The sequence below is a fragment of the Mugil cephalus genome, chromosome 13 (assembly GCF_022458985.1).
Source record: "Mugil cephalus isolate CIBA_MC_2020 chromosome 13, CIBA_Mcephalus_1.1, whole genome shotgun sequence".
Taxonomy (NCBI): Eukaryota; Metazoa; Chordata; class Actinopteri; order Mugiliformes; family Mugilidae; genus Mugil; species Mugil cephalus.
The window spans coordinates 13,574,619-13,599,643 of record NC_061782.1 but is presented as its reverse complement, the minus strand read 5'-3'; the positions used below and the strand labels follow the sequence as shown (position 1 = coordinate 13,599,643).

Sequence of the window (25,025 nt, the reverse complement as noted above, 5' to 3'; positions counted from 1 at the left end):
AAATAATGAAGCGCAGATTGGTTTCCCTGCACAACGGATGTATGGAATGAGTGAGTCACCACTTTGAGGTCATTTCATCATTAACGAGGTGCTGGCATCACACCAATGTTTCCAGTGTTTGTACAAGGTGGAGACATCAGTGAATCAGTGCAAACAAATAAACAAAGGAATCTCTGTGTATCTGGTTTTGGCTTTTCTCATCAACTGTTTTTGTGTTCCTCTTCACGCTTTATGCTTCTGAGGGTTCAACGCCATTGTCAAGACTGAAGTTGTTTGGATGAAAAATAGTCATATTTTATTTGTTTCTATTGTGCTTTCAGCGATCCATCTTCACGGGGGGTATAAACATTTGGTGTGTACGTAATGTTGCATATGAGGCGTCTCAGGGTTTTTGACCTGCAGGGGGCGCTCGCGCAATCAGTTTGAACAAACGCTGCACGGTATAACAGCCTGTTTTGACGGGCGCTGCACTAGTCGGGTAATTGACACCCCCAACCTTTGTAATTAATGTGAAAGATGCAGATGTTTTGACAGTGTATGGAAAAGCTAAGAGTGTTCATTTACAACAAGACAGTAAGTAAATATTAATCATTACACTTGGCTTTTAACGATTCTGGTTCTTAAATTTCCCCTGCCTTCACCAAGGACGTAGCCTGCGTACGTGGCGCATAGTACTTGTTCCTGATCCTGCTGTTCGAAAGCCCCATTTCTGGTGGTGTTCTGATGTTTTGTTGTAAATATAAATGAACCAGGTGAAATTTAGCGACAGCGCAAGTGTTTATAAGGATCGGACCATAACCCTTTACATAAACTTCATAAAAAAAAAAAAAAAAAGATTTCTGATCCCTGGCCAATACTGTAAAGTGATTCAGAAAGCCAAGAGGAACAATCTCTTGAGTAAACTGTTTAAAAAGGTTTACAGCAAGGTCCCCTGGTGGGAAGCAGCATCTTAAAACGATGTCAGTGTTGGGAATACTGAACCAGTAAAACCACAGAGGCCCGAGCAAACCCACGGGGAGCTGAGGCTCTGAGCTCCTAACAACCTGGCACCAGTGTTTTCTTTAGCTTTTATACTGAGTACAGTAATAGAAAATGGCTTAATGGTGTGCTCTGGGGTCTTGTGTTCAATTTTCTATTCTCTTCATTATATGTGCCCTGTAGGCACCACTCTGACAGTGTGAAGCTGAGTAACGGGTCTGTGGGGAATCGTCCAGGAACATCAACCATTAAACTGGATGAGGTCCTTTCGCAAAGGAAGCGGCGGGAGAGAGAGGGGGGAGAGGGGGGGGTCTGCAGGGGCAAAGTGTTTTATTGAGATACATCGATGCTGTTGAAGTCAGCTCCAGGAACTTTGAAAGAAGTGAGAACATGGTCCGGTACGGCATCCCAAAGAAACGCAACATCATCAGGCAGCATCAGACAAAAACAGCTCTGAAGCAGTGACAGGAATTGGTTCTTTATCTGAAGTCTAGTGTGTAACTACATGTAACCAATTAACCTAACTCGCACACACCTTAGCACACACACTTTAACACAGTGGTAATTACCCTTGTCTGTTCATCTTGTCTGTTTAGTGCAACCTGGACCTTCTAATTAACTGTATGGACAAGTCCTACATCATCGAATTGAACCTATGGTGCAACCATACATTAAAAACTAAAGCTGCAATGTGTTTCATTTGGAGCAGTAGAATTTACTTTAACAGTGTAAGACATTATATTTATTCTGAAATGCCACAGACGACAAGTCGCGCACTTATTTTGTCTAGAGGCCTGGCTGCATTATTATCTCCGCTATGTGAAGTGCCCCATGAGCCTCGAGAGAAAAACCGTATTTTGCAAACTGACACAATGAATGAAGTTCGGGAAAGAAAAAAAAGAAAAAAGAAAGACCTTGCACTGCCTGCCTGGATGTAAGTCAGGGGGAAGGGAGACTATCTTTTTAATCTTCGGGCTAATTAAAAGGGATTGCATAAATATCCTTGTCTTCCTAATATCTCTATTACCTCTGATTATTATGTGCAAGATGGGAGACACAGGCTAATTAATAGAGGCAATCTGTCGGCGAGATTAGCGGAGTGGCAGGCTCGACGAAGCGCAAAGATTGAGAGACAGATAGTGGGAAACGTAATGGAGGAGGGAAGGCAAGTGGAAAAAAAAGGAGCGGACGGGGACAGTTTGTGGCAAATATATTAATATCAGCTTGTGGTCGCCATCTGTATAGGTCACGCAGTGTTGTTTGTGGTTATATTTGCGAAACATGATGCATTGTCAGATTAATGTTTGACAGACAGGACTAGTACTCCTTTGCAGCCACCTGATCACAGATACATTGATTAATAATACAGTATATATGCATTAATGTTTGAAGCCCCTTTATGGTAAAACCTTCGGTTAATTGAAAAAAATAAACTGTTGTGTAACAGTGTTTTGTGCTTCTAAAGGTTAGGATTTAACATTTACTTTGCAACCCTGTAAAATATATTATTATAGGAACATTTTTTTCTTCACCTGAAAATGACAACGGGAGCCAAGGAACTCAATCCAGACTTCACCTCGGTCACATTAAATATCAGCTAATGGCTCGTAAAGACTAACATAATGGAACAGGGATACTTTAAAGTAGTGGAGCAGGCTGTACACATAGGGTGAATCTAAATGGCAACGAAAAGTCGGCTTGGGAAGTGATCCCTGTTCATAACCGTAAATGATTTATCAAGTATGAATAAACGGCCGATGCAAAACTTCAACGCATGAGGAGGTCGGGGTGGATGGGGAGCGACGCGGTTCGCCGGGTACTAACGGCACCTTTCTAAATGTGATTGGACATTAATAGCCGCACAGCTGCGACCGAGCCAGTTGTGAAGCATGTGTGGAACAGCTGATGCCAGACAGCCAACACAAAACTTTAGTGCCCCTTCTGGACTAATTGCTCAGTTCAGTCTTGGTATCGTTGCATAAGGGTTTTCTCGCACGTTTGAGGCAGGTGTGTGTGCTCCAAAAAAGCTTGTAAAAAAAACAGGCCGAACAATCAGAGAGACAGAAAGAAATCTATGCATGTGCGGTGTAATATATAGGAGGGAAACGACTGGGAGGTGAGGTGGGTGTGGTCGACAGGTGAGTGGGAGAGAGAATGAGTGCATCCGGTGGAAGGACGCGGTGAGACGTGGGCATGGGTGAAACCTTGGAGCTTAAAGCAGTAATCAGAGCCAGCAGTTGCAGCGAGGACAGAGATACCGTACATAAACAGTAGCTCACATTAAAAATGAAAAAGACCTAAACACAGTTAGATGCAAACCAGATGAGCCTCAGCGAGGACATAAAAGCCGCGAGCATGAGAAGGATGAACCTTAAGGGGATTCGCTTTAAAAACCCACATCAAGTATTTAACATGGATGTGAACTCTGAGCCCACCGCCCCCGTCCAAAAAAAAAAAAAAAAGCCCCTGGCCCATTCATTATATAGCTGGTGCTGAATAGCATGAGCCTTTTTGTTCTATGTTTTACTAATAAATTCAACCACTCTTGCCCGGGTGCATAATATTAATTGGGTTGTAATATGACTTGCTACTAGATAGCGTTGTACTAAATGAGATGCTAATGCATTGGCAGACATATAGAGCAGTGTTTTACCCCAGAACAGAGCTTCAGACACCGCTACACATATATTTCTGCTGCGGCCTTACGACATCGCCTAATTGGTAAAATGATAGGGTACGGAGCGCGAGCAAGTGCAACGGCAAGATGCAGCAGTGGAAGATGTGCCACGGTTTTGTAGAGGAGGGAGCGATGAAGACAGGGAAACCAGCGGGCGGTCGGGGGAGCAGGGCTTCTTTTAAGTCGTGTCCGATCTTTCAGTCTGTCTCCAGTATTTCTCCACTTTCTGCACTCACATTTTAAACACCGTCTCTCTCATTTGACATAAAAATTTAGTGCTACAGCTGTCACATCGCGCGTGCAGACGACAACATGTTTACATGAGCCTCTGAACCGATGGCCTGTCTAATGAGTCACTGGTGGGAATAACAAGAGAACGGGTTGCAGGCTTAATAATATGGAACCCTATATGGAGGAGGCACGCCGCCGCGTCACTTTGATGTTCCGCGTTACAAGTCTTCCCCTTGTTTTGCTCCTGGTAATGTAATCTTTCCGAACACCGGCTTCACCTCATCTGCACCGCCCCTGCACACGCACACACTCTAAAATGTATAGCCCTCGCTTTTGTACAGTAGTAATGAAAGGTAGTAGATTGGGAGGGGGGGGCTTCAAAGGAGCTGGAGCCCAGAGTCTGAATCCAAATCCAGATTCATTCTATTTGTTCTGCATGAGCTCACTTTGTACTGTTCCTGCTAAATATTTCAAGCTGTATGCAAAACCTCCAAATACAGCCAGGGTACCAACACAAATCTGGCAGTGCACTATGAAACTGAGATATAAAAGCTAACGATGTAAAAACAGGTGATACAAACATGCGATTAAGGCTTCCTGTCTGCTCCCCGTTTCATTTCCGAACACTTTAACCAAAAAGAAAAGTGTCAACTTGGGTATGCACACCTCCCCATCACTTTGTGACTCCGTTTGCACACTATTTGTTGCCCCCAGAATTCTACTTTTGACCTTATTCTCCCCTCTTCACACCATGCTTTTCACTTCCTGCCCTTCCTTCCCCACCGCTGCTACCCCCTCTCTGTGTGTGTTATTCATGAGCAGCGGCATGGGCTAGACTCTCCACTCTATGCGCCTGGCTACTGGAATAAAACTGCATTGCAACTTAAAGTTTCACAAAGAGTGACACATCTAGGTGGATTTATGTTCATCCTTGAAGTTGATGACATGTTGAATAAATAAAGCTTAGGAACAAAAATAAATAAATAAATAAATAAATGAAAAAGCCTTTTGCAGCAAGCTAGACAAGTTTATTTGTGTAGCACCCTCCCTTCACAAGGGAATTAAGTGTGCTTTACTCCAACCCTTTAAAAGATTAATAAAATAAACTATTTTGTCCCAAGGCCGGGGTGTTGAACATTCGGTGCAGACTGGAAAGTGTCTACTGTAAAGAGCATTAACAATGCCCAAGACTCTGGTGCAGACTGAAAGATTCCAACAACAGTAAAAAAAAAAAAGTTTTTTTTTTTTTTTTTCAAGACATTTCTAATTTCTTCATTACGAATCGGATGAACTTTGGTTTTGGACAGAATGAGGTTATCGTTTCTGCTTGAACTTGTGCTGAAATGCCAGATGGAATATTTGGCGGATTGTGTTGTCCCGTCCGCTCGAGCAGAATTGTACAACTTTGGTGGCCTCGGACTTTAATATTTGGTAATATTTAATATATTTAATATTTTGTATTTCATTCAGCTAGACCTCCAATCAGATATCCATGGTTGACATCTGTGATCCCCTGACATATTTCACCTTCCTAATATTGTGTAGGTCTCCCTTGTGCCTCCAAAACAGTTGTGACTCAGCAGAGAATGGGACATGGACCTTCTGTGGTGTCAGAATGTTGTGTTCCCAGCAGAACATTGTGTTGTCACAAGATGTTCAGTGTCATTAACTTCTCGTATCAGTGATTTTAATGTTGTGGCAGATCGGCATATACTCACTCACCATCATCCCGTCCATTCTCAGGATGAATTACGGTAACCTTGATTATCTATGGTGGCCTCACCAGGACAAAACATTCCTGCTTTCCAGTACTGAACGCCCAAGAGTAAAGACATGCATATTTTATTTGTATGTTGTTTATTTGTGAGTGTGCAATTCATTTTTTTTTAAGTGAATAAAATGTTACTTTCCTGGAGGGACTGTGTGACATTGGTTTGGGGTAAAACATTTTGCAAGTATTTGACTCTATTGATTTCTGAGATAACATCAAAGAGAAAGTCAAAGTGAGTGAAAGAGTTGTGGAAAAGGGTTGTGTGTGTCTGTACATCACCCATCTTCCTCTTTCTGTCTGGAATTTTATAAAACGAAGCTTCATTTTGACCAAAAAATATTCAGTTGTAAATGAAGACGCACTTGGTCGATGGTAGACAAATCAGTTCTCTGGACATTTTTCATACTCACTCAAAGCCAACTGTCTGTATGTTCACAGATAAGACATTAAAGAAACCGTAGTTTTACAGAAATTACCCATCGCTGTGGTGACAACTGAACATTTAACCGCAGTTTTCTCAATTTGCATCATTGAACATGCAGGAAAGCGAAAGAACACATACGCATAAATTCCAAAAATGCCAAGGAATGCAGTCTTGATTTAGGAGTCATTTTATTAAACCGTATACCTTCAAAACTAGTAAAACATCGTCAACCACATCTGAACTTTGCTGCTAAAAGACAGTTAAGTGTGATAGCAGTGTCATTGTGAACATTCTGCTCAAAACTCTGTGTGATCTTAGAAGACACAATGTGAACTCAAGGCCACATCAATCCATTGGAAGGAGGTGAGACGGACTTTACTCTGTTTTGATTTATTTATTTAAATCTTCTCATCTTTGACTTTTGTTTCGACGGTAGGGATGAGGGATTCATTGAGATGAAGATGTTAACCACCTCACCAAAAAACGTTCTTAATGAAGCCTTAAATACCAGCTCCTAGCTTACGCTGGTGTGAGCAACATCACTCCGGTTCACTCTGTAGTCACTGTGTCTTTTTTTCCAGACGGGTTCATTTTTATTTCTACTTAATGGCGACTGAAACATTTGCCAAAAATTCACAGTAGATGAGTCATAAAAATGTTTGTATCTCCGGACCTCCTCGGTAAACCTTAGCTCAAGGTTGTCATGCCCATTGTTATTGATCCAAAACAATCAAGAAGAAAATTGAGATGGTGAAGTGGAAATACTTTTCTGGGAGTTCTGGGAAACCTTTGGACCTGGTATTCATGTGGATGTTACTTAGACTGTACCACCTACACCATACCAAGCACCCCCACCCCATAGCAATGACTTTCCTTGATGGCTGCAGCCATTGGCATCACTGTAAGTTTCCCATCACAATGATTCCTAAAATCCAGGCCACAAAATAAACCCTTTGTCTTTTTGCTTTTTGACTGCCATTGTATTAACTGAAGAATCCACACGCGCTGCTTTTACACTAGAACTTTGTTCCTTTTTTCATTACCTGGCTTATGCTTCCAAGCATGCTCTCCATAGGCAGCGTAGATGGCTGAATTCATGCATAAGATGTTAATCTCTGAAATGAAATGTGTTTCTATCCAGTAAATTTATCAGTCAGCCAGGTGAAGACACTTTATCTGGCCACTTTCCTTTTGTGCTCCTCTGTGCCGCTGACAGACAGAAAGCTGTGCAGAAATGCCAACTGGAGGCTGGAATCTGTGTGGATGGATGAATTAAACGCTTCAGCAGCGCTTATGTGCCTCTTGTGCTTCGTTTTTAATGCGACTTCTCAGTGAGGCCAAAGCAGTTTGTAAGGCAAACTATCTATTAGTCACCTCTGTTCGTTTCATTTATTTAGATTTTATAACCCCTCTCCCTGTGTAAGACCTTTTTATTCATGAGGGTACTCTGGTAGTTTTATCTCTGGAAATCTTTCTCTGTGGACCATTAGTTGTTAATGGTAATAATACCAGATCTACCGCTTTAGGCCACAATATGGACTCATTAGAGGGTAAAAGAAGACTATTATCGCGGGCAAAGTTAGGTTTTCTTGGTTTAACTGAGCACATCTCCGCCTCGGTGTGTGTCTATGCGAGTGTGTGTGTTCGTTTAGGAAAACTGAGTTAATGGTGGGAGACAAAAGGCGGCTTGAAGTTTAAGAGGGGGCCGTTATGTTACTGTAACATATGGAGACGGCTATGGTGGATGGCAACAAATCTGCTTGGGTCTATCTGTTCCATTAGCAGCTAATTGCGTAGTTTTAATACTTTGGCACTTTTTGACCAGATGTTTTTCTTCTGTGCTGTGTGACTTTTCACAAAATACACAGATTCACGCAGATACAGAAGCAATGTCAAAGCACGGTCTGAAGACTGAACAAAAGTTAGAAAATGGCGTCATCAGTAAAAAAACGAACTTAGATATGGTATAATACTAAGCAAAAAAAAAAAAGAATACGCTTCTTGGATTTTGGGAAATGATTGTCGCAGTAGGTACCCTCCTTGTCAGGCAATGATTGATACTGGGATCAGATCACCTACAAGTAATTTTACAATTCAAAGTTTCTATGAATGCATTTTCCTGAAGCCAAACAAAAACTCATACTTGAGCAATATCATGCTGTGTTTCTAATTTCCTTTGTATTTTGCCCCTTAATAATTTTTTGCTCTCCATATCTATCAGCTTCTCCCTTACCCTCTTTGTCTCCATTATTCAATTGATGTGGCTGCAGCTAATTAGCATTGTTATGACATTTTCCCTCTTACTAGCCGGTAAAAGAAACATCTGTCCTGTGGCATGAAAGGCTCTAACAGTGTGGATATCACACAGCACCATTACATTGGTAGTCTGGCTATGAAGCAGGTATATAGAGTAAATAATTATCATACGTCACAGCTGAGAGTTGTCCCTCAAGGGACAGGTACAAAAATATCACGTCAACACAGGGCTTCTGTTTTATATAGCGCTTGTGTGTCGTGTGTGTGTGTGTGTGTAAGTGTCTGTAAAGTGTCTGAGTGGGTTGCCGTGCCTGCAGCGATCTCTTCAAACAGTCTGAGGTGACAAGCTTATTAACACTCCTCTTGCCTGAGGTGTGTGTCTCTGCATGTCTGTGTCTGTAATGTTTTCAAAGCTTACAAATACACTCCTGATTGCTGCATGTGCAGCGGTGTAACCTACTGTGTAACTGCAGAGGAGTAGCCAGGGCACGGTCAGCGTTAATGCAGCCGTAGACATGATACCAGTCAGTTCAGGTTACTTTCCAGGTGGTCTGGCTGCACATTTCTTGGCAGTTTTGAAACTTGCCGTGTTGGCTGTCGCTATCTGAGCCGTGCATGACTCCACCGTTATCTTTAAGAAGCCTTACAGTTTAATTGGGAAAGTTACAGAAATCTTCAGGGACAGTTGTCGTGAATTATGTTTATTTCTGCTGCTTTATTCAATTTGAGAGGCAGCTTCAAGTGGTCATTGTGGGAACTGCAGTTTTTTTTTCTTCTACTTCTACTTGGCTTAATTGTTCATCTCTGGAGGTGTCTAATAGTCTTAACCCCTTACATCTCCAGTATCTGTATGCTAAACATTAGATCCACCAGTAAATGCATTGTTAAATGACAGTTTTGCATTGAGCTCAATTGAATTAAACACAAAAGTGTTTGTTATGTTGCCTAGCCACTGACTAAAATGTGTTGGTACAACACAGTACAGTTCAGTTGTACTAGAAACCACATCCTTTAGAATGAAAACACAGTTAAACCAATAGTGCTCTCTGTTAATTTAAAACAAAAGCTGAATACTTCAACATTTATGAAGCCAAGATCTACACCCATCAGGCATAACATTATGACCACTGGGTGAAAAATATTGAACATCTTGTGGTAATTCAGTATTCTGCTGGGAAACCTTTGGATCTGGCATGAATGTGGATGTTACTTTGACATTTACCACCCATCTAGACCAGATAGCACGGACACTCCTTGATAACAGCAGCCATCCCCAGCAGGATGTAGCCAGACACACAACTCAATAATGGTGTAGGAAAAACTCAAAAAAACCCTGGCCTCCAAATTCACTAGATCCCAAACTGATCAAGTATCTGTGGAATGAACTGGAACAACCCTGAACTACAGAGGCCCCCCCCCCAATCACCACATAGCACCCAAAGGCCCCCGCTAACAACGTTCTGTTGCCAGACGCCGCTGGACACCCTCAGAAGGTGGTCACAGTGTTATGCCAGATTGGCGTAGTGCAGGACTGTGTACCTAATGAGCTGGTGTATTTATTTATGATTATACACTGTTGACATATGCCTGCAGGCTCTTCTTTCTGCACCGTCAACAAAGAAAATCCTCACCCGTGGTAATTCATGTTTATCCTCACTGCACATCGCTTTGTTTTTATGTTGCTGCTCTCCATCCTCTGAATGCTGAATTTATTATCTGCAGTAGCAGGAAACTTTTCTTGGACACTTCCTTGGTTTTCCTGCCACAGACTGCACCGTACTCACAGTTGCCCCCCCCTCTTCATCTCTGGCAATAAATCACTGTTGGTTGACATAAATGCATCAGTGAACCAGCGAAGTCACCATGGACATTCACCACAGACGCGAGGCCTAATCAGAATTTGGTGAACTGGTTTGGCAGGGTCTTGAATGTAACAGGCATTTACTGATATGTGAAAGTACCACACTCCAGGTTTAAGCCCTTTTTTTTTTGAGACATCCACCCTAATAAATATTCCAAAATCCACTTTGAAAGCTCAACAACTGTGAGAGCAACACGAGCAATCTTGGGCTCCATCGGTCTGAGACACTTGGTAGACTTTTGAGATGCATTAAGTGTCCTCATCTGAAGTTCAGGTTCAGAAGTTCAAGTTACTTTATGGAAGTACAAAATCACATACAGCCGCACGCACAATTAAGAGATGGCCTACCTTGCACACATGGTTAAAAACAAGACAAAATAGCAAACAATTAATAAATATTGAGTCAATAACAGAATGGGTGGGTGGTTAATGTTGTCTGTGGGTCTTTATAGAATTAAGAAGCAGAATAGCTGAAGGTACAAAAGAGTGTTTATATCTGCTGGTTCTGAATTGTGGGAGTTTAAAGTGTGATCCAGATGGCTACACCTGATATTCAGCCTTTAAGGGCTGAGCGCTATCTGACAGGATAGATTCAACCTTTCTTAACAACTGCTTCTGATAAAGCTCCTCCAGGCCTTTCTGCTTGGAACCTGTGTTGTAGCTGCTCACCTTCATTAACTTGGAAAGGGACTTTTTTTTGTTTTGCAGCGATAGACCCGTACCAGCAGATTAAGGCGAAGGTGACAACTGACTCAACAATGGACCTACAGACATAAAGGGTCATCAGGGTCTTGTCCACATTAAGCTTGGCCAGCTTACAGGCGCTAGTGGCCTTTCTTGCAAAGCAAACTTGTATTTGGCTCTAAACACAACCTGTCATCAATAGTGGAACCTAAATACGTGTACAACCTATATTTCTCCATCACTTTACCTTCACCTCTGTCAGAACTGTAAATGAATAGAATTATAACAACAAGCCAGACACCAATGATGCTGACGCTGTCAACATATATTTCTATTGAATTTAATTTAACAGCAGGCTTCTTCTGCACACCAACCCTGAACCTAGTTTGGTAACAGTAATATTATTACGCTCTCTCTGTCTTTAAGGCATGTGTCACGCTCTGCAACCTTGAAAAATGGCAGCAGCCTGCATTTGACAGACCACCAGGGGCGAAAGAGTTACGTTTTTACAGTGCAGAGATTTTTGTTTACCCAGTTTGCCGCCAGCTTTCTTCTCTAAGGCTGTGTGAGTTCTATTACATTGAAAAGATTGATTTAGGCTTTTGGTGTTCGACCACCGAGGCCCGCCTGGCCCCTGAGTGTTTGTTAGAGAACAGTGCTTCCAGCTCGGCTACGAGACGAGCGAAGCAATCGAGGGCATCGATTAAAGCAATTAACTGCCAAATGATCGCGGAAAGAAAGCAAAGTCCTTGTCGAAATGAACCTGCGAGGAAAAATCTAAGAAAAGAAAACTGAGCTATTTTAGACTAAGTGAATAAATCGGTTGAAAATTGTGTCGTTTAAAAACAACGGTTTTTGCCACGGACTACCTGCACAAAACCCACAACTAGTCTGTTCCATTCGTCTTCCGTTTCAGACGATTTCATCCATAAAATATGACATGTTTTCTACATGGGTATGTTTGACAAGGGAACTGAAGAAGAGAAAGAAGTGTTTGTTTGTTTTCTCTTTGAGAAATATTCTCCCTAAGTGAATAGATAAAAAAAGCTCAGCAGCATTTAAACACTCCACACAGGTGACATGATTTGTGGTGTGGTCTCCACATGCACGCGCCGTCTCCACCCACAAAGACGGCATGCGTTCGGCGCAAACATCAAACCGCACCGCATTCATCTTCCGTCTCAATCATGGTCGAACACGCATCCACGTCCACACAGAGCCACTGATATGTGGCGGCTTAGGCTGCATCACACAAACACGCACACACAGACGCACACACTGACTAAATAGGTCGTGACCTTGAATCACCTAGCGCCCAAAAAAAAAAAAAAAAAACCTGCATAAAGTGTTTGGGCTTCTTTAACATTTATGTCGAGACTTTATTCTTTAAAACCTATTAAAATGAAAACTTTTTTCATGGAAAAAAAAAATGAATTTTACATCAGATTTTTTTCTTTCCCCGTTCACTAATGCACCCAAATAATCCCCTCTCCTTCCCTTACTTCCTCCCTGTCTGGCAGCGGGCCAGTTTTTGAACATGGTGATGGAGCAAAAGAAAATTGATTTCTAAAGAGCTCTGTCTGCTATCCTCCGGATATGAAATATGCAACCAGTTATTAGTCTAACACTGATATTAACATAACACGACAACCGTGTCGAGATATATATTAAAGATGTCTCTCTGAGAGATGTTGGGAATGGGCTTAAAATGATGAACTGCCACTCGTTCAGAGCGCAGTAAATCATTATCAGCGCTGCACTGTTGCGCTGAGATCTGCTTTGTTTGATAAAGGGGAAAAAAAACAAAACAAAACAAAAGAAGACAAGAAAAGGCAGAAAAAAACGCCGTTGGCAACGCACTGACGCTGCCATGAGGCGCATTCGATATCTCGATGAGCACAGACGGGCGCAGCAGGACGTTCCATAGTAGTTATTATGCAGCTAATAATGAATGTACACTACGAAAGGTCAAATGGCCTGCACGCTGATGCGCACAGTCTCGCACACAGACACCGGCTCGGATGCAGATGCGCCCGTACAAAGATCGCACGCAGTCAGCAGAAAGGTCACAGCACACGGCGTGCGAGAAAAAAAAAAAAAAAAAAAGATATTTGAAGAAGATATGCTGCCTGTTGCTATGGAGCGCTCCCGGTGGAGAACGTACGCACAGAGACACACACCTACACACCGCACACGCTCTATCAGTCTTAACAAAACTGGAGCGATCGCACGCCCCTGAACATGGAGACACTCACAGATGTGCGCTCGGGCTCAATCAATCCCTGTCCTGTTGAAGAAAGCCGGGAAGCAGCAGCCACTTCTCAGGAGCATCTGGGCTTTCGGCTATTGCTCACAGACTCTGTTTGTGGATGCGCTGCTTACTTTGTATATGTATAGAAGAGAACTTTCCAAGAACAACACTGCTCCTCTGTTTGTTCCTTCAAGGAAATTGTGCCAGTTGGTTAATCAGATTCTGCCCCAGAGACACGGAGAGACAGGAAGAGTGGGTATGAAATAACACCACTGTACTTCTAAATGGCTCTCAGTTCAGAGGAGCACAGCCACGCTGCGTATGTGACGTTATGAATGTGCTAATTAACTAACTAGCTCTATTTTTGGGCTGGTTTTTGTGCTGTAATCTCCCGAAAGCTGTGACACACCAAGCCAATGGTCGGGCCGTTCGCCAGTGTCAGGCCTTCGGGGATCGTCCGTGGTATTCCTGGGGTTCTCTCCGCCCCCCCTGCATCGTTCAATGAGTCTGTCAGAAAGATCTTTCTGATCGGCGGATCAGCTCAGCGGACCAGCGCACGTGAGGACATATGGAAGTGAGGAAAGTAAACAAAACGACCAATTTTTAAAGGGCACACGCAGACGGTTGTTCTTGTTTTTCGTCTTCATCAAATCGTAGATCAGCATGACTCAGGAGAGGCCAGCTCCGTACGACGTCTCCTGTCTCTGTTCCAAAGTATGGACACTTTCGAATTGTTGCGCGCAGCAAATCTGCCTAAATATAAACTGTTACAATTCCATTTAGAGTATAAATTATAATTGCATTCACTGTGTTAGCAGCGGTTATCTAACTGATTATCTTTCAAAGTCTCTCAGATGTTGTTTTCCTGTTTTCAGTCAGCCGTTGCCTACGCTTGGCTAGTGTTTTGTGTGGGGTGTTTGTGCTCTCCTGCTCCATCCCTCAGACGCCCTGCTGGGTTGTCTGCTGCAGTGGCCTGAAGTACAGTAAAACTGGGCGCGGGCAGGATCGATCGCGGCGCAGGACGGAACATCACTTTCCCCGACTTGGGATCAATAACTGTATGTAAACAGAGCATGAAGCTTTGACACCGCTCCGACGGCCGGGGGCTGGATAACTCGGTGAAAGTGAAAATATATGTAAAAAAAAAACAACAACAACAATTTGAATAGAGCAGAGAGTGCAGCCTGGGGAGATACTGTAAAATTGCCCTTCTCTGATTATTGAATTGATGGCTGCATGACATAACAAAAAAAACACTCACCTGTCTGAATTGGTGACACTTCATTACAGCATGTCTGAATGAGGGACATTTGGTGATAGCCTGTGCTCTCTATGAGTGCATGCGTGAGTGTGTGGCTCAGCAATGTTGACAGGCAGGTGAGCCATTTGAAAAGACCATAAGCTGGTATCATCCTGCCACCAGACGCCCAGTGTGAGGCTGACTGGACATTCCTCCACCCCCCCTCCCGATGTGACAGATACTTGCAGTGAGTCGGCTCTGAGTGAGTTGGATCGGCGTCAGTGAAACTAGATGCAGCGTCAAAATGAATCCATATCATATGTGTCTCGTTTTCACCTCTCACAGACGAGACGCCGGGGGTGAAAAGGTTCTACGGCGTGACGAGAAGTTCTTCTAATGTTTCATCGAATGAACGTGCAGCCGTTTAAGTGGTTTATCTTGCAGAAAGTCCACCCGTCCTTCTGTGACACATTCTCCAGTGTAGGGTTTTGCCACCTCTGTCTTTCTTTGTCACACTGTGAACTAAATATTGGTCGGCCGACTAGACAACACGCTGGGGGACCTCACACTGAACCCTGGCATCCTGTGATGGAGATTTTTCTCAGGTTTTTTTTTTTTTTTTTTTTTTTTTTTCCCAGGCCACACTTTTAAATGGACTTTAAAAAGCTGCTCTAAACCACAGGAGACAAACTGCTCCAAGTAAACACCCAGGCACAGTCCACACAAACGTCAATAGAAAGTTGTGCCTTTATGAGAAATTATTAGAATATAGACTTCTCATGGATAATATTCTAAGCATTATATTGCACCAGGCTGCACTTCGAGTAGTAGATGTTGTTACCACATATTAAGTATATCTCCAAATTAAAAGCATATTTTTCAGAGAATGCTTCAAACTGACCGGCAGAAATACCAAACACATCTTGAATTATAGAAATAAAACCGACTTTAGGTATTCTGTTTGAACCACCGTGTACATCTCTCAGAAGTCAAGGTCAATAATTCATCTATTGACCAAACTCCGGCGTCGGTGTTTCCCATCAGTTCAGACTCCGCCACTCACCTTGCGCAGAGGCACCGACTCCTCTCCACGAATCCGACAACCATCCGCCAGCTGCCTGTCTCTAATCCCTGCGCGCACGGGAGCCGTAAAATCCGTCCAAACTTCCGAGGCTCCTCTCGGTGACGACGCTGTCGCTTATTTCTCTGTTTCGAAATTGCGGCGTCCCGTCCAGCGAAATGCGCGGCGTGATGCGCGCGTCCTCCGGCGACTCCTCTGCACTCCGTAGTGGCGCGGAGGTGAAGAGGAGAACCGGAGCTCTTGTTGATATCATCCAACACTCCTCCGAGCGGAAGGCACCGAGGAGGGAAAAGAAAATCAAAAAAAAACAAAACAAAAAAAACAACAAAAAAACAAAGTGAGCTATCCCGGCGTGATGCGAGGAGGCGAGGCGAGGGAAGGAGAAGGAGAAGGCAGCGTGAGCAGCCTTCACCGGGATGAATGAAAAGGCAGAAAGCGCTCTCGGCTTACACGGCGTGTGTGATAGTGTACACGCTGAATGCTCGATTTGTAGAGCGAGTGAGTGAGTGGGAGCACTGGTCGAGAGTCTCTGCACACAGTGCACCCACATGGATATCAGTTACATAAAAAAAAAAAAAAAAATGAACAGACAGAAAAGATGGCCCAAATTTCCCTGGTGTAATCAGTGTGACATTCATGGACTGATGTTCTCCTAAGTGCTGGGCAGACTGGCCCCAATCACCTGCACTATCTCAGTCACAGTCCCATATAATTTTATTATGTTGCCTAGGCTATATTGGGATGATAGGCAGTATGTCCGTGGTGTCAAATGTTGACCAACACGTACCATAGATTCCCGTCCTGGGATCATCACCATGTAGAAGTCTGATCTCCTCAGACTTAAGAAATTATATGAATGAAACCGTCCACAGAGGAAATGTCGCTCCTTGGCCTCACTATGAACAGCACACACGTACTGTATAATTCGACTTTATAATTAAAGTTGTGAGCTTTGGAAACGGGTGGGATACTGTAAAACGTGTATTTTCTCAGCCATTTAAGAGGTGACCTTGTGCACCCTTTCCCCACCATGCATTAGACTGAAGACATAGAAACATGTTGAACGTGTTAGCAGAGCGGGATTTAAACGATCACTAATCCTGCTGTGGGAATTTCTTTCAGCAGTTGGACCAGAAAAAAAACACATTATTAGATTAGGGATTGATCCTTTGTACATTCAGTGCCTTTGGGTGTTTGATTACTTGTCAAAACCAGCCATTTACGAACAAGTCGATTGGCTGCAGGAAATGCATGATAGCCATTTTGACTTTTTATAGACTAAACAGTCCATGTGTTAAATGCATTTCAGTTCAATCATTTTCAGTTTCTTTTCCTGTAGCTTACGGTGGTTTTCGTCACGTTGTGTTTTCCCGCAGACAGGTTGAGGTGTCACTGAGGTCCCGAAAGCCAGATAATGATTTGTCAGAAGGAGGATGATTCACCGTGTGTAGGTCTAATTCCAGTCTCAACAGAACCAGGCAAAGAGAAAACAAATTGCTGCAAATGAGTCTATATTTCAAGGTGGAACGTGAATAAACGGCCCGTTGCCATTGAATCCCAATCAAACCGAGACGACATTACACTGCCGTGAATCACAGTCCAACTCACAGAAACCCCACGTTTGCTGCCAGAATGTCTTGCACAGCCAACCTTTGATCTATCAAAAATGGCATTAATTCACTGTGGCTTACAAACAGTCCCCAAAGCAATCATGTGCACCAAATTTAGAGCTTAGCTGAAAAGAATTACATTTGCGATACCCTTTTTTTTTTCACATATATATATATATATTTATTTTTTTCTGTTTGATTATCCCAAGTCTTTTTGAAATGTCACATTTTCTCACTAGTGTATGGATCCGTATTCATTCCGGGAGAATGGGCGCCTATTACACGCTTTCAGAGGCTGTGACAGCAGCCCTCAGTGAGGAAGCCAAACACTTCACAGCTCAGACAATGTACTCAGGCAGACACACATACACGCACGGGCACGCACCCGCAGATTCAAATACACACAAACTGACACAATGCACATAGACGAGATGAAAGGGCCAATTTATCAAACCACCAGCCCGGGCAGGCCCGAGGACGTATAGTGCCAGCATTGGTCTGGGGATGGAGGGCGGGATGTGCCCGCGTGTGCGCGCCGCTTTCTCTTCGCGTAGATGGTGAAGACCGTTCTCCTAACATGACACTCACTTTTGCCCGCGGCTTATTTTCACCTGCTGATGCCAGCTGACGTGGCCGCAATGAGTATTTACTGCTCTTTTGATTGTCAGATACTTGGAGGGAGGGATGATGCCGAGGTCTGTCCCATGTTATACCTCATTAAACTGCGAGATCGATCGTCGTCCTCAGAGCTTTGCAGCGTTTACAAGCCCAAACTAAGCCAGTACTAGAGGGAGGGAGAAACCCCAGAGCAGTGCTCGCAAAGAGTCTGTGTTGAAATGAGAAACACAGTGCCTAAACTCGAACATCTCAAAGGGTCTGCACAGCATGAGGACATCCTCACTGCGTGGCATTGATAAGCTGCTGGGTCGTCTTGACTGTGTTTGTCTCTTTAAGCTGAGTGGGAGAGACGGAGAAATAATTTATTAGTGATATTTAGCCAAAACAGGAATCTTCACTGGTGACATAATGGACGGCAATTTATTCAATCCTCATTAATTTTGATTTTATTTTTCATTGTGGTATTTTTTATTTAAATATGCACCGATCAGGCTTAACATTATGACCTAATATTGGTGGCGTCTGGCAACAGGATGCTGTTAGTCTGTCTGTGTTGAGTTGATCAGGCTTGATCCAGTGCATACAGATACTTGATCAGTTTGGGATCTAGGCCAGGTCAACACCTTGTGCTGTTTCTCATGTTTTTTGAGTTGTTTCTAAAACTGTTTTTGTGTGTGTGTGTCCTTGTCAGGCTACATCTTGCTGGGGATGGCTGCTGCCATCAAGGAGTGTCATTCCTTTGGGGTGGGGGTGCCTGGTCTGGTCTAGGTGGGTGGTATATGTCTAAGTAACATCCACATGAATGCCAGGTCCAAACGTTTCCCAGCAGAACACCCAGTTGTCTCAAGATGGTCAGTGTTATTTGCTTCACTTGTCAGTGGTCATAATGTTATGCCTGATCGGTGTTATGCAGTATGCAGTATAAGCAGTATATAAGCAGCATAATGCTAAATTACTTTGTGTTGTGTTAGTGTTGTGAATCCGAGCCACAATGACTGGAGGAGCAGCTCACCCACCAATAATTATGCGTTTACTTAAGTCTCAAGTATTAGTGAAGTATAACAAACCAGCGTAAATGCTTCAGACTCACATTATGTAAAATATTAAAAAGACTCTTGTGGGTACAATGAGTTATTAAAGCACTACAAAGTATATTGAAACCCCCTTAAAATGAGCATAAAACAAGCATAAAATTACTATATGTTTGGAAGTAAATGATGATTCTACCGCTAACGCCCACGTTTCAGAACGCTACAGAAAATCCAGGACCTTGATCGACTGGACTGAAACTTTTGTTTTGCCACAGTGAAATAGATACTACAAGGGCACAGAGAAATCAACAGAGATTAAACTGATACGCCAGATTTTATTTCCGCTCATCCGATAACTCTCTAGCTAAGCGAGTGTTTATATTTAGATGTGAGTATGAGTGTGTTCTTGTGCGAGGGAAAATAAATGTTAGTCCCCCCCGATTTCGAGATGCCGTCTTCTGTGCGGTGCATCTGTTGGGTTTTGGCTGCTAGGATACTGGCCCGGTCCGCTTGATTCGGCTCCAAGGTCCGGGGGGCAGCCTGCCGGTGCTGCCAGTTGGTGGCTCGCCCGAATGTGGTGGATTGCTCATTATAGCTGGAAAAAGAAAAAGAAGGAGACGAGGCCGACTCCAAGAAGAATTTTCCCCCCATGTATTTACATAAAGGAGGAGTTGTCAGTCCACTTTAGGTCAGACAGAGAAATGTATCGACTGCTGGGGCACAGGCGTGTGAAGTGAACGGGCAAATAAGAGGATACGGACAAATGTGGTTCCGGTGTTCTCTCCAATAAAGTGTTTATTGGTAACAGGTGAGAGGAAATCCAGAGAGAGAGATTTAATTACAGGAGCATCAGCAACTCTTAAACTTCCAGCTCAGATCACTTACAAACAGCCGTATATAGAGGACAGCCGACACCGAGAGGGCACAGAAGGAGCTAAATCAAAATTAATGTGATCTTGTCGGCACCCTGGACGCCAGGCGAAGAAGACAGAGTGAGAACAGAAGAATAATTGATATCTACAGCGTTAGCTCTAACACAAAGTCATTCTTGCCATTGACGTCTCTTTTCTTTTGCACGTGTTGTGGATACTAAAGAAAGGAAGTCATACTCTTATTTTGTAAAGCAAAGCTGCCAATAAATGTACCTTCAATGTTTTCTTTTTTTCCTTATTTAACTGTCCTTAAACTCCACGCACTTCACAAATATTCCTCTCTTGACCTTCTTTGGTTTCTCATCATGACAGATCAAGAACTGAACGTGTCTGATCTCAACTGTTGTGAAGAGGATTTATAGCGAGGTGACAGGCACATCTACGTCGGCCCCAACGTACAAACACGATGCTTGTCATCAGATGTCTGGAGCTGTATTTTTACACAAACAGCGGCTGCAGAATATGCATGAGATTCTGCCGTGTGATTGGATGTGCGAAAAACAAATTGTCTGTACAGCTGTGGATGTGTTTCGTGTTTGTTTTTGCACCACAGCTAAAATTCAGACCGCTGCACGTTTTGCGGCAACATTCACATTGGTGTAGTTTGTTTTAGGTCTACTAAATCTTTTTTTCCCCCCTATTCCTTCTCAAGAACAGCACACCCAAGTCTGCAGTGACAACCACTGAGACGCTGTGATAGGACTGCTGCTTCTGTAGAGTGATGACTCCTGTTGGCCTCCATCCATTCTTAATGAATGTGGCTGCACTGCAAATACTGTGCTTCCCTTTCTCCTCTCTCTTATCTGCAGTTGGTAGCTGTGGCCATCTAGAGGAAAAATTAACACAACACATTTCTAAGTATACTAAAGTTTCCCAAACTCAAGGGGGCTGGTCTGGTCTCTGCTCTACATGTTTTAACTTGAAATATTGTGTTGTCACAAGATGGCAAGGCATTTATATGGCACATTTCAGACACAATGCGACTCATTAAAAACAAAGATAAAATGATATTAAAATTATATTAAAAGAAGGAAAGCAACTCAAGGAAATTTAAACAAAACATTAGGGATCAAATTAAAAAGATCATAAGATGATATTTAAAAGCAGCACATACAGAATAGTTAAAACGGGAGAATAAAAGTTGCAGTGCAGTGTAAGATATTGATAAAATAGATTTAACAAAAAGCAGCAGCAAAGAGGAAAGTATTCAGCCTTGATTTAAATGAGCTGAGAGTTGGAGTGGATCTGCAGTTTTTGGGGAGTTTGTTCTAAGTATGTGGGGCATGAAAACTAGAAGCTGCTTCTCAATGTTTAGTTTTAACTGGAGACAGAAAGCAGACCTGACCAGGATGATCTAATAACGTAACAACAAATCAGAAATATATTTTGGTCCTTAACCGTTCAGTGATTTATAAACCAACATCAGTACTTTGAAATAGTTTCTTTGACAAACAGGAAGCCAGCGTAAATGGCTCAGAACTGGAGTGATGTGATCCACTTTTCTGATCTTTGCGAGGACTCAGCGTTCTGAAACAGCTGCAGCTGTCTGATGTTTTTTTAAGGAGACCTGTAAAGACACTATTACTGTAGTACAGTCTACTGAAGATAAACGCATATTTTCCAAATCCTGTTGGGACATAAGTCCTTTAATCCATATATTTTTCAGGTGATAGGCTGATTTTGTGATTACCTTAATGTAGCTTTTAAAGTTCAGGCCTGAGTCCATGATTACACCCAGATTCCTGGCTTGGCTTGTGGTTTTTAACATTACTGATTTAAAATGAGCATTGACTTTTAATTGTTCTTCTTTGACTCCAAGAACAATGACTTCAGTTTTTATCTTTATTTAGTCGAAGAAGATTTGCTCAGTGCACTTACTCAGCACCTGTATGTGATTACAATCCCCTGGTTATACTGTTATGTGCATTTGTGTGTCATCAGCATAACCGGGCTAACATATTTTGTTGTTTTCCATACTCTGAGCTATCGGGAGCATGTACATGTTGAACAGAAGAGGGCCTAGAATGGAACCTTGGGGGACTTCACATGTTGTTTTTGTCCTACTCAAAGAAAGTAAGTGATATTTGACAATCAGGTGAAATTTACTGTATAAAGTATGAAGTTCATGTTACAGTGATATTATATTATGAACATTATATTATGAAAGCAGGATATTTAAGTAGAAACATGCAGTGGTACTTTCTTTATCTCAAATAATTTATTAAAAACTAAAGCTAAAGACATTGGTGGGTCTACCAGAACAAAAAATATCCAGGTCTCAATAACTTTTCATGTGTCTTTGAGCTTAAAATACAGCCAACGACGTCTCGTATGACGTCTGCTAAGGCATGGCATTCCACTCATCTTGACCCCACACAACAATTTAGCTGATCCCATAGTTTCTATTTCGAAATCGGGTCCAGAGAAGGCGCAGGCCACTATATTTGAGGTAGCTCAGCTTCCACCAGCCTTTACCTGATGATGCGACTTCGATATGCTGGGCCATTGTCCTCCATGAAGATAAAATCAAGCTGTGTTGCTCATTCAGACTGGATTAATGGTGTTATTCTGGTAGTATCAGATTGCCACAGTACGATTATTCACCAGGAGGACAGTTCCTTATTGACTAGACACACCTGCCCAGACTGTAGCACCACCACCTCCAAAGGCAACAGTGGCTGATACGTTCTCCTCGACATCTCCAACGGTGGTGGCGGCCATCATTTCTGCTCCGTGTGAATCGACTTTTATAAGAGAACAGCACTGAGGTCCACTGGTTACACCCAGGCCAGGACCAAGCCACCTCATTTAAATATCTCTGGACCTGAGTGGCATTCATAATCCGGTCCCACAGGACACTGCTCGCAATGAAGTGGTCATCATCATGCGATGTGAGCAAAGGACTTCTGCTTCTATGCCTTTCTGTGAGTACTCTAGTCTGTCTGTGCCTCTTTTGCAACCTGCTGATGACACCCTGTGTTACTCTAAGCTCAGTAGCAACTCCCGTCTGAGAACATCGCTTTGTCATGGTCTCATGATGAAATGTGAACAGCATAATAACAAGGACTGTTTAAATACAAACCAGAACATTTAGTTGTTGGTTCATGAGTCAGACACATGTTGTGATTTTTGTGGTTAATCATCTTGTTAGAGAACAGCATGTTGTGCAATACGTACTGAAGCAGTGGATGGTTGGACTTGTGCATTCAATAGCTTAGAGAAGGGTCAAATTAAATTCACCTGTGATGGTTGTAGTGTATTTTATTTGCATTCTGAAATTTGCATCACCCAAAATTTGAATATCCCTAACCGTGTGTTTTTTAACCAAAGAACTGTAGTTTTATGTTTAAGCTGTTGTAGTACACAATAGAAGACACAAGATGGCACCAGAGCTCTACTGTTTCCCTCCTTGTGCAATAGCTGAAGGAGAGATGGAGAGAGCTGAGACTGAACCTCAGTGATAGTTTTATGACACACCGCATGCTTCCACTTAAACCAACATTAATTATATTTATGGTGAATTCAGTTTACAGACAGAAATTGCCATTTACTCCATCTTTTCCCCTTGTTTGCCTCTAATTTATTCCAAATGGCGCGGCTCTCATTACAGACGTCTCCCTGGTCTCCCGTCTGCCTGGTCATTTGTGTGTGTTTGTATGTTGTGTGTCCTGCACAATTTAATTATGTCCTAGCACATATACTTATTTACATTTGTGTGCAATGTTGTGCGTCCCGTTGCAGTGCATCACTGATCACGCTCTCGATCATGTGTAGTACTTTGCTCCCTAGCCGGCAGTGTGTGTGACTCATGGTTAAGCTTCTCCCTGGATCGTACGGTGGAGTGGGGTCATCTTAATCCCTTAAACATCACTTAGTACCTCATCACGTCCCAACCTTCCACTCTCTGCATCACTCCCAAATTTTCCCTTCGCTCCAGCGGATCTTATCTTGATCTCTGTGGTGTATTTAAGCAAGGACACTGAATCAAAGCTATGCATTTTCCCACAAGCTTAAAATTAAGATGCCCACATATACGCGCGTGCACTCTTCATGTGGAAGGTATGCGACATATGCATGGGCCTACCTATGGCTGACTTTGACTTTGCACGTTAATCTCTCCATCATTGTTTCCAAACATGCTGAACTGCAGGCTCTACCTCAGCTCTGTGAATTTCCATTCTCCGCGTATCCACGCCGCTCAGAACAATGACATGATCCCCAAATGGCTTTATTCTAAATCCCCAGAAATCCCTAACAACCACCGGCATGAAAGTAAAGCAGGGTAACCCTTTCCAACAAGCCATTATTCTCTTTCTTCCAAACAAAAGGGACTCGGCTTTCTAACTTACAAGACTGAAGTCATGGTCTTGTGGTGGGAACTGAATAAAAATATTTACAGGGGCCGTATATTGCCGAGGCTCTGGGTAGTCACATCTTGATATTTGTTTGGGTCACTGTGTGTGTGTGCGCGCACGCGTGCATGTTAGTTTTTACATATTTGTTGCAGTTTTGACCTGTACTCAACATTTCCTCTCTGGCAGGCTCTTGTTCCTGTAGATGATGAGATTACGGCAGTGGTTCTACCGGTGACACCGGGGTTAGGGGTAGCCTACATTTACCGTGTGTGTTCCTGTTTCGGGGGAAGCTCGTTTAATCAGAGCAAGACAGTGGAAAAATAAATAGAAATTCGCATTTCGAATAACACCCAGCCACCTCCGTACGTGCGCTCGCAGCCAACAAGCAGAAACGTTTACGCAAAGTGCACCAGGAGATCAGAATTCAAACAGGTACAAAATTACTATTCACATCTGCTCACTTCATGTTCATGTCCGTGCGCCTAAATTCGTTTGAACATCACAGCCAAACAGTTTAAAAGTCTCAACATCGAGTCAATAAAGCTGCTTCCTCTCACATCTGGTGGAGATTGGATTAATTGTTCATGAGAAAAAAAATGAAACAAACATGTTTTTGTTGGAACTCGACAATTGAAGTTGTTGTTTTCTGAAAAGGGAAAAACCGAATAGAGCTGTTTAATGTCGGCACTATAGGAATTAAATGTTCACATGGGTTCATTGTTAAGTTAAATAATGCATCTTTGTGCATCTTCCAGCTACGCGCAGCTGGATTGGATTGACCTCATAGTTTTGTGTGTTTTATGTCTTTATACATTTAGGCTCTGATGGAGATAAAGGCGCAGTCAAAGCAGTTTGTTTGCACTAGCGGCTTTAAAATTTAAAGCCTCTAGTGCAAACAAACAGCAGACAGGGATTGATTTAAAGTTTAAATCAATCCCTGTCTGCTGTTTTTCTTTTCAACCATTTTTACATTCCACGTCAGAAACAAATGTCTCTGTTCACGTAAGTGGTGAATGTGCTTCTTG

At 42.8% G+C, this 25,025-nt stretch overlaps 1 protein-coding gene across 1 annotated transcript in view; it reads right to left on the bottom strand.

The window, feature by feature from the left end:
* zgc:171482 (zinc finger protein) overlaps positions 1 to 16,359 on the bottom strand; it is a 53,518-nt gene extending 37,159 nt beyond the window's left edge. Inside the window, exon 1 of the mRNA XM_047603977.1 lies at positions 15,437 to 16,359. The gene's annotated coding sequence lies outside the window, so the exon portion shown is untranslated. The remainder of the gene's footprint in view (positions 1 to 15,436) is intronic.
* Between the last annotated feature and the right edge of the window lie 8,666 nt (positions 16,360 to 25,025).